Here is an 11,279-nt window from a genome sequence, read left to right on the forward strand (position 1 = left end):
TAGGCTATGCTCCCAGATATTGAAAAGAGGATAAACAAACCATGTCAATGCTTTTGTGCAATATTCATCACTGTTTCTTCACATCTGTTTTTTGTACTTACTTGCTCATGCAGATACAAGCTGGATCTTTTTCTTAGAAGGTTAAATAGGAGCTGTGGAACTTCGACAAAGCTACAGAGTCTCCTACATGCAAATGCTAATCAAAGTCTGAACATTTGTGAACAATTCTGAGTAGAACAAAACAAGAGGAAGAGTGTCAGCATTTACTTCTGGCTGCATAAAAGCAGCATTCTTGTGTCAGTGCACTGTAGCAAATACCTAAGAGGGACCTATAAATATAATTCACATTAAGATAGATACATTGAACAACATGATGCATCAGCAAATATTGAATTTCCCATTCAAGTTCCCAGTTATTCTATGAAGCTTAAGCACTGTGGTTCTGGTACTCATCAGTTTTTCAGTGGTGTGGTGATATTTTGACAGCATAACTCAATATAATTTTATGAAACTGTGCCTACCTGTTGAGAGCTTCCCTGGGACACTTATCCTGGAATAACCATCTGAGTCGAGGTTACAGATCAGGTGCCCAAAATGGCTTTTGCAGCACTTTAAACTAATGTATTGGAATGGTTTACATCTACTTGATCCACATGAATCTTATGGATAAAATGTGGTTAAAATGATGCCACTTCATATATCTAAACCTTAAAATTAGAGCTGAATGTTGCAGGGGAATGGGCTCAAGTGAAGAAAAAGGCTCTAATGCAGTAAAAATTCAGCAATACAGAGCAGTATCTAACATTTTAATATATTAGACATTCTGCTAAAAAAACCTCCCAGATTTTTAAACTTTTTTCTGTGTTTGTTTCCTGTTCCTCTCTCTGCTTCCTCTGTCCTTCTGCACCTGAATTGTGGGTGAAAGTCAGTGAGGTGCAGTTGAGTACAGATCTCTGGTGAGCTCTGACTTGTCCTTAATGGCAGCTGGTGAATAATGGGATTGAACTTGGCATAGCCGCACCATCCAATAGTTCATCTCTAGCCTCTGTTGACAGTGTTAGAATATCATTCCTGATGGCAGATTTTCAGTAGCCAGAGAGAAATTATCAAGACTAAATGGCTTGTGAGTAAGATGACCACCATGGAGATCAACCCATGGGCAGAATTCAAGGCCTGAGTGCACAGAACACCAATGCTGCCTTGATGCTTTGAGAGTTGCTCATTGAGGTCAAGAATGAAGAGTGCAGTGAGGACAATTTAGAAGAGCTTTGTCCCTTTGCTTGTTTCAAACACCAAACACTATATTCAGTTAAAAGGGGAGAGGAAGAAAAAAACCCTGTCCTGCTTCAAATATTCTAGCTTGCACATACAGTGAGAAATGGCACAAGAAAGCAAGGAACTACATAAAATTATGTTTGCTGCTTGTGTACTTAAGAAAAAAATACTAGGATAGCAAGCTGTGTTTGCACTGGGATTGTAATCACAACATAAAAAAAACATTTATGGTAGAAATAGTCCCATGAAGCAGGTCTATTGTCTCTCTGTGGTTTGTGCATTGCCACCATGAAGGTGTCCCTGCCTCCCTGCAAGGACTCATTATGTTTGTAACACTGAGATTTACCTGCTAAAATTGGTGCCACCTTGTGCTCAGCACCCTATCACACACAACTAAGACAATCTGTATTCCCAAGCATTTACAGTGAATAGAGATAGATGATAAACTGGTCATTACCTTTATTTACACAGCAGGGAACCAAGGCACAGGTTTCAGTCAAGCTTAAAAATTTAAGAGAGTGCCAAAAACAGGCTTTCAAAATCCTTTAGTGAGTAAAAAGTCTTTTTCCTCCCTCCCAGGCACTTTAATGTTGGTTTCTCTCTCCTGAGAGAAATTTGTGTGAGTGCTGTGATGAAATGCTAGGACCAATGTGAATGGGTATGCGTGGTTCTGGGAGCAGCAGGAGGAAGGAACAGTTGGAAAAGATTCATTCTTAACGCCAAGTCTTGTCCCATGGCACCTCTATTATGTCACTGTGACTCCATCATCAGTATGTACATTTTTTCAGGAAACACAGCATGGGGATGGCAGCCTAGAAGATGAAAGACCCAAGCTATTTAAAGACCCAAGCTATTAAAGCATAGCAAGCAGCAGAAAAACAGAGTACCCACCATAAGAGAATCAGATAAACGTGAAGTATGGCAAGCAAATCCTAAAGATCCACAGAGCTGGAGTGTTTGGAGAGATGGACTATCAGCTTGCAATGAGCACAGAAGATCAGACCAAAGACTGATATTGCTTCCAAACTCAGAGGAATGCAAGACACAGAAGGAGAATTCAACAGTGAACATCCCTCATATTTCATGTCCTCTTAAGGAGTTTTTGGCAGACACTGAACTACAAGATACAAGCACTTCTGGGCAGGCCACTCTAAATTGAATGTCTTGCTGATGGTAAGCAAGTGGATACAAAAGAGTAAAATCACTTCTGTTTAACTTTTGTTTCATGCCTGTCCTCTTTATAGTCTCATGTTAGGATGTGCTTCTTGGTTTTTGCAGTATTGTAACACCATTTGTTGCATGCAAGACCTTAATTTTTACTGTTCAGTATGTGTGTGTGCATGTTATTTTGCAAAAAGTCTGCTTTTGCCAGAGGTCAAAGTAAAAACTGATCTTTCTGGACACAGACCAGTTAGATGACCACAAGGCTCTGTATGTTTTCCAGCAACTCCAGAAAGCCACACAGTTTTTCTAAGTGTGAAGTATTTGAAATTCTGTTATGACTGTAACTCTTAGAGACAAATCTGGGAGTGATCTTTGATACAAAAGCATCTTGTCTAGTCTGGTTGTTTTCTTCCAAAGCAATTGGCTATTCATTTGAGAAGGTTTCATTACCAAAAGGGCTGAAATTTATTCCTCTCTTCATGTCTTTGAGTAGTACTTAAAGAAAAATTAACCCTCATCAGGGTATTTTGCACCTTAACTTGCAGGCAGCTGCTTATACAGGATGGCTTCTTTTAAATTTATTCTTTTTTATTTAATTTTTTTAAATGTCTAGGGAAATACTGTGTTATTAGAACTGGTCAACTCTTCGGTGGCAGAACTGGGCTTCTATGGGTTGGCAGTGCTGTGTCTGCTTTGTCCTACAGACAAAATAAATGCTGCATTATTTGCAAGGGAAAGAATAATGTTTCCCAGCATCTGGGCCAAAAGCAATCTTTGCTGTAATAACCTTTTCCAAGATAAATCCAACAACAATAAAAAAAATGAAAACAACAACAATAATGTGTAGAACAATTAATCTACAGATATTATTCCAGTGGTATTTCTGGATGTCTGCTGTGGTAGGTAAACTGTAATACAAAAATAGTAATTCCAAGAAGCAGCAACTTATCTCTAAAAAGATTTCTAGATAAATGTCTTTTGTTCCCATCTATACTACCCACTCTCCACATGTATATTTTGCATTTGTACTGCATCCTTTTATGTTCAGCCTGGTTATTTAAGCTTTGACAAAGACCCTTGGGGTGGGCAAGGAAGTCATGACCACGCTGAGCTTTTCCCACATTCAGAATACTGTTGTGGATGTGAAAGGATGCAGGTTCAGCTCCGGCTTTGAAAGGCTGTGGTTGATTTTGGTTCTCCTCAACAATTTATGTTTTCTTTTTTGGAAGTGAGAGTGAGGTCTCCAAATCAGGTCTCAGATATTTCCTCTGCCCCACTGAAATGTTGCACAGCACACAAGGTTTTCTGCTCAGTCTGGCCATTTGAAGGTCTTTGTGCAAAAACTCTGGGTGTCCTTACACTCCATACTGTGCACTTCTGTCAAGGTCCAACTTTAACTTTTTGGGAAAAACTGTGGTGCTTATACAGCTCTGGCCTGGAAATACCTATGCCAGGGGAAAAACAGATGCCCTCTCTTGCCTGTCTTTATAATCATCAGGTCAGTGCTATGCTCAGGGATAATTTGTAGCATTGTAAACACACTGCTTTGCAGGCTTTCTTTAAGATGATAAAGTTATTGGTCTGGGTTTTTTTTTTGGTTTTGTTTGTTTGTTTTTGTAGAAGATACTTTTTAATACTTGCTTCTGGTGCCCAGAATAAAAATGATTAGTCTGGGGTTTTTGTTGTCTGTTTGTTTTTGTAGAAGATAGTTTTTAATACTTTCTTCTGGTCCCCAGAATAAAAGCCCTACAATCTAATTGGGCTTTATTTGTACATATATCAACCACTGTCCTTCAGAACCAGGCAGTATTGCTAACGTATTTCCCTTGTTCAGAAATCCCACTAAAATTCACTGGTCTTCTTTGCTCTGGGTATTCTCCCTTATTCTCATTTTAGCTCGTCATATTAAATCAGTTTTGCCACAGTTTTTCAGATCTGTCTGTAAGATTATATGTGTCCACAGTAAGAGAGAATCTTGCATGCTTTGATGCAAAGCACGCAAGAGTTTGGGTGAAGTTCTTTTTTTTTTTTCAGATAAAAGAAAGATACTATGCTGCATACAAATGCCTTGGTTGTCCTGCAGCACTTCTGTTGCTTTTAAAATAGCATTGTGGGTTCTGAACTCTGAACCTCCCTGCTCTAGGCAAACCCCAGGATTCTTCTTAGGGATCTATCCTCTGGCCAGCCTTCTATGATAAGAGTTAAAAGATAGTTCACAGTCTTTAGTTTGACAGCCAAAAGAACAAATAACAAGCAAAAGTGGGCAGAGACTATAGGAACTCTTTTTTTTTTTCAGAATGGACTCAACACGAATGTAGTGAAAGGAGGTAGGTTTAAAACCTTCCTGTCACAACTGTGCTGTAGTGACAAGATATTATAAGATCTTGCATTCTCCTTGACGTGTATCTTGTCAGATGTATAGCAATATACATGATAACATACAGGCTTGAAAGGAGAAAGTTATCAGAAAGGAAAAACTGGAAGGTGACATAACCAAAAAGCTCTGCAAAAATTGCTCATCTTTTTTATACTATTTTAAATATATTTTATATGTGTGTATATATATATATATATATATATATATATATATACTTATAATACTGTTTTTTTTACTATAGTCAGCCCTAGAATATGCAAATATATGTAGATTCCTAGCAGGAACAGAATAGGTATTTACTTTAACAGGATACCTACACTCAATTCTTAAATTTAAATTCTTTAACCAAGTAATTTCAAATGCTTAGATCAAGACCAGAAATAAGTCATGGGACTAGTAATGTACTTTATCTGGAAAAGCTACTTGCTCTAACTGCCATTCAAATGTAGTTTGTGGAAGAGCTAAACAGCAACTGTTCTGTAAATGTACTTACAGGGAACTAAAATGGTCCAGATTAATGTGGTTTTATGACCATAGAATCAGAGAACCACAAAATGACTGGGTTGGAAGAGACCCCCAAAATCACTGAGTCCAACCCAGCCCTAACACCTCAACTAAACCACAGCACTGAGTGCCACATCCAGTCTCTTTTTAAAAACATTTAGGGATGGTGACTCCACCACCTCCCTGGGCAGATCATTCCAGTACTTTATAAATCTTTCAGTGAAAAACTTTTTTCTAATATTCAGCTATTCATCCTATATTTCCCTTGGTGCAGTTTGAGGCTGTGTCCTCTTGTTCTGTCAGTGCTGCCTGGAAAAAGAGGACAACCCCCACCTGAGCACAGCCACCTTTCAGGGAGTTGTGGAGAGTGATAAGGTCACCTCTGAGTCTCCTTTTCTCCAGGCTAAAGAACATGCTGAAAGTCATAGGGAGTATACATGCATACTTCCTATACATATATACATTTACAGAAGTATACATCTGCCAGCAGAGTACACCTTAGTGGTTGTACATACATCTGAATTCAATTAATTTAATCTTGTGATTTGCAATCCTAACCATTAGGTATGTCAGCAACCCATAACATTAGGGTACCTCTGAATAGGGGGAGAAATGCTGAAAAATCCAGCCACTGATCCCTTTCTCCTTAAACACTTAACCCCCCATTCAACTGCACTGAAAGAATTGCATCATGACACAGACTTACATGGTCCAAACTCATCTGTGCACTTTGATAGCTCAGGCATTAAAGAGGCAGATGATTGCTAGTGTCAAGGTTTAACTGCTCTACTTTTTATATCCAGGGCAGAGATGATTCTCAGGGTGGTGGGCTGAAGAGCAGGCACGCTGCAAAGTCTTGAACTAGCAAAGTATGGGATGTGGCAAAGGGTCTGACTTTGATTTAATCATGGATTTTAAATTGTGTCATTATTGTGCATTGATTAGCAACTGGGAATCAGAGTAAGCTACCTCTGATAGACTTGGATAACAAGGGTTTTTTTTAGTAACACTGATTCAGGAAAACTGTTATCCCTTTGTCTGCCCTGTTGAAAGCAACTGCTGTCTTAGTTGACTGCTTTGTATCTCCATTAATTTTTCTACATAGCAGGAAGATGAACATTCTTTTAGCCCTTTTTTTTGCATGTCATTCCCAGCTGCAGAGTGACCTTCACTACAAGAACACTTGAAAAATAAGCAAGTCATGTTCACTTGCTGTCCAAATAATAGCTGTGAAGGTGGTTACTGGCTAGAAGGCTCTAAGCATTAAAATGAAAGCAATTAACAAAATCAGTATTCCAAGACAGGTAGGAAAATTGCCTCTCTAATTTTGTGGGGCTTTTTGGGTTTCTTTTGAAGCACATAGCCTGTAAGTGCAGATATTATGTGTCAGTGAAGATGTCCCTACTACATAACCTAATCTAAAGGAAGGCCTTTTCCTAGTAGCTCCTCCTTTAATGTAAAGAAGGAATCTTGTGGCTACACACTGGGCTAGGACTTCTTGAGTGTGTGGTCAGCTTTGACACTGCCTGATTGTGAATTTTGCCAAGCTGCCATGTCTCTGCCTTGCACACAGAAAGCAGGACCTGTTACTCCCTCCCTTTTTGGGTTAGGCTGCTTTACAGGGAATTTTCTGTAGCAACAGGAGCAGTGGGCTGACTTCTGTGTACAGCTTTTAGCCCTGCTGTTGTCTTCTTACAGAATAAAAGCTGGCATTACATGTTGAATCTGAACCTTGTAATCTTTCTGCTTTTGAAGAGGAATGAGAGGAGTGAAGCCCTTGTCTTGTGCTCCTAAAAGATCTCAAGGATGTGATGCTGTTTTGTATAAATATAGTAAGGGCCAGTCATGAAACTGATGTTTATATTCATGCTTAGTTTTGAAACCTTGTGTTTTTCACTTAGATTGTTTTGTGCTGTTTTAAAGTGCCAAAACCTGGAACAAAGCTGACTTTCGGTGAAATTGATTTCCTAAAACTTTGGAAATGTTTAATAAAGTCAGATTGAAAAGAAAATACATGACACAGACCCTGAGCAGTGCTGAGAAGCTGAGCACAGAATGAAATCAGTACTCTGCTGCTTTTTGCTTCAGGCTTGCATAAATAATTTTCTTAGTCTATTAAGCCCAGAAAGATGCACCCTGCACATGCAATGCAAAGCAAAACTAATATTTGGATCTGCAGCTGCTTTGAAGAGAACTGTTTGAAGGGAATGAGGTAATCAGACCCACGACAGTGAAAAATATGGATATAGTAGGATTTAATTTTGTAAGGAACTTTGAAATTCAACTGTCTTCAAAAATGTTAGTAATAGTCCTGACCTAACCTTAAGCAGTGTGACCCTACCTTATCACAACTTCTTTACTAGGACTTGTACTATTCCCCATAGGATGTGAATTCTCATATTAAAAGACTAATACTTTGTAACATACAAATTTTAAACCACCAATGTAAATAAATTTACACTTTTTATCCATCTGAGCTTCATTTTGCTGTGGCAGACAAAAATGGCCTGACTACAGAGCAAGTTACAGCCAGTAGTGATTGGATAGAAGGTTGTGATGTGACATCTGGAAAGAGCAAGAGAAGCAACAGAGGTTTTTTGGTGTTAAGTCTTTGACCTGGTTAAGATGTTTTTTCTTTAACATCTCAGTCTCTGATGAAGACTGTCTTGGATTAGCTATAGTTCAGCTAACCTGAAATAAGAGGGTGATAATGAAGCAGAAGAAATTCCAGTCAGCAGAATGCTTCTGCTTTCTGTGCATCTGCCTTCAGTCTCCTGGGCAAGAATATTATTACATGGCTCAAACCTTGAGGATTTCTTCTCTAAATATTAAATGTACAATTATTAAGACCATATCATGTTCCATTCTATGAGCCTTACCCAGTTTTTGTTCTTAAGGTGGCTATATAATTCTTAAGTATGTAATTTAATTATCATTTATCAGGCTATCTTGTTCATAAACTGGATGCTTTCCTATTTTCTCATGTCAAGAGGTTCAGTAACCACAGACTTACTACATTTGATAATAGAATAACTTTTCATAATAGATTGCTGTCTCCTGAGAGGTTGCTGTCTTGTGAAGTTCTGTATTTTGCTCTTTTGGAGAACCACTCACGCACGAACAAGATAAGCTTTGCTCTGTTTTTGACAATGGATGAGATGAGTGCCTTATGGGTATGGTAAAACAGACATTAAATAATAGAAATTGCAGATTAGACACTAAAAGCAGCCTGGGGATGTTGTTTATGCAGTGTGGTTTCCTAGAAATCAAGCTATATTTACTAACGGTCTTCAAATACTGAGCACACTTTTTCTAGAAAAAGGTGTTACAAGGTAAGATGTTCAAACACACCTCTCCCAGGTTATGTATGAAGAATAACAGACTTTTTTGAGATCAAGTGAGCTTGCACCAGGTGAACAAGCTAGAGAACAAGCTAAGCAACAAGTTGAAATTTTGAGTTGCCTGGGAACATCTGATTGTGAAACTTATGCATAACTTTCAGCCATACGATTACTTGACACTGTTAGTAGTCTGGAAGTGAGCATGATGTTTGAATTAGTGGGTTGAACTTTTGGCAGAGGTACATACCATATTTTAAAATAGTTCTATGTTTGGAAACTTCATAAGCTATTGAATTGTTTTGAACTTTTGGTTTATGAAAAGATATGCAGTGCAGTCCTGGTGTGGGGAAAAGTAGCTGCTCAACACCCACCAGTTACTCCCTTTGGTCAGGGAGATTTCCTGGGTAGTATCTTAACCTACTCACAAACAATCAGAGTGGAAATCCTGCTCTCAGATAAATGGAAGCAGAGAACATCTCTTTATAACAGAGTGATGGTGATTTGGTGATGAATGGCTGTTCCCCTTCTTTCAGTTGAACTCCTTGAAACCCATGAATGAAAGATGGGATTTGGTGTTAAATTGTCCTGTACTAAAAGCCTACAATCAAATGCTCATTTTACAGTCAGTTGAGGTCTTTGGTTTCTCCACTAAGCACAGAATTTCTGCCCATACCTTCGCTCTGACATTTGGAATAATGATTTTACATTGTCCTCTATTCAAGAGTTACCAGTCTGCCCAAGATGATGTGGAGAAAGTGGTACAACTTTCTGTTGACTGAGCAACAACCTGCTAGCACTCCTGGTGATTCTGTCTTGGAGGACCAATGTTTTTACAACAATACAATTTATTTTAATAAGGTCTATTCCTATCAGAGAAAAACATATTTTCCAAAACACTGATGATTTAAAATATTTGCTTTACATAGTTTCTTCCTGTTTGCTTGGAGCTCCTAATAAATCTAGGTTTTCTGGATGATTTGAGGCAGAGTAAAGGAACTCTTACTTTTCCTTTAAGCTATCTAGTGGTTGCTAATAGAAACTGTTCACCTGACTCCCTCTGGAACTGCAGTAATCATGACTGAGTTTGCTACATCATTCCAAAGTGAGTATCTTGCATATGAACAAGCTAGAGAAACAACATAATTTGAAGACAAGTTAAAAGATGAGGTCATAAGCTTATCCCTCTTTCTTATCCCTTCTTAAACATCTGCTTGAAATATCAGTGAGTTTGTTCCTTCTGTCATGCTTATATTAGTTTCAGTACCCTAAAGGTGCTTTGATATGTATTGTTATACCTGCAACTAACCCACTTGAGTTTTTACTGAGATTTGCTGAGCAAGAAGAAAAGAGAGAAGGAATTTTAACATAAAGTGCCATGAGAAGAAGAGGCTACTTACGAAAGCTAGTATGTGCTGTTGACGTACTTTGAAGCACAATTTCTGAATTAAAGATAAACAGAAAAGTGAAAGGAACATGAAAGGGGCAAAGCACAGCTGTGGCTTGACAGAAGAACTTGCTCTTGTTAGTGTGGACAAAGTGTATTTTGCAGGTACTACTGTTCTGGCCTTGTATTCCAGGGCTTTATGTCAAGTGTGAGTTAAGCCAAATTTTTGTAGGATCATCCTTTCCCACCATTCATTAGAGTTGCAAAGTAGTATGAAGCCAGACAACTTCTAATCCCCAAGAACAGATATTCTACCAAAATATTTTAGGCTGTCAAGAGCTGGTCTGTCAGATCTTTGAACTGGAAATGCTTCAGTAGTGCTCAACTGTTCAGCCCAAAGGTGCCTGTGAAGGGTAATGCTCCCATTCCACTCCTATACCAATATTTTGTCTAATGGCAACTAAGCTATCATATTAAAGCTAAATGAATTCAAGCAGTTCATGAATAGTTCCACAGAAAGAATTGCTGCAATACAGCTGTGCTTCCATGCACATTAGATGTGACATGTAATGAAAGAGTTTTGAGAACATATTGCCATATTCAGCCAAGTGGAAAATTCATATTTTAAATACAGCTGACTGCTCGAATTACAACAAGATAGTGAAATAATTTCACTAGTTGCAAATATGCATTTTTTGTAGCATTATACCCTCAAAGGCTGATGCTTTTGATATCAGATGTGTTTCCATACCTATCAGAAACACACTTAATTAAAAATAAGCTTTATACACAGTATGTTCTTTTCAGCGTGGTATATTCACAGATACACTGATGTAAAGTAATGGACACAGGGGGAAAAAGAGTTTAATGTTTTCTAGTGTTGACCCAACTTTGCCTTTTGACTTTCCTAGAAAAGGACTTTTAATTTGACACCAGATTTCCCTTGTTATAGCTTTGTCTTTTGTATTTTAATAGATAGAATCTTAGAATAATAAATTCATGGAATAACTTAAGTCATAAAAGACCCATAAGATCATTGAGTTCAGCTATTAACCCTGCACCACTAAACCATATCCACATCCTTTAAACACTTCAGGGGATGATGACTTCTTTGAGAAGTCTAATCTAGTGCTCATCAACCTTTTCAGTGAAGAAATTTTCCTAATATCCAATCTAAATTTCCCCTGCTATCACATGAGGCTGTTCCCTCTTGTCCTATTGCATGTTCCTTCAG

The sequence above is a fragment of the Zosterops lateralis genome (genome assembly GCF_965231275.1).
Source record: "Zosterops lateralis genome assembly, chromosome: Z".
NCBI lineage: Eukaryota > Metazoa > Chordata > Aves > Passeriformes > Zosteropidae > Zosterops > Zosterops lateralis.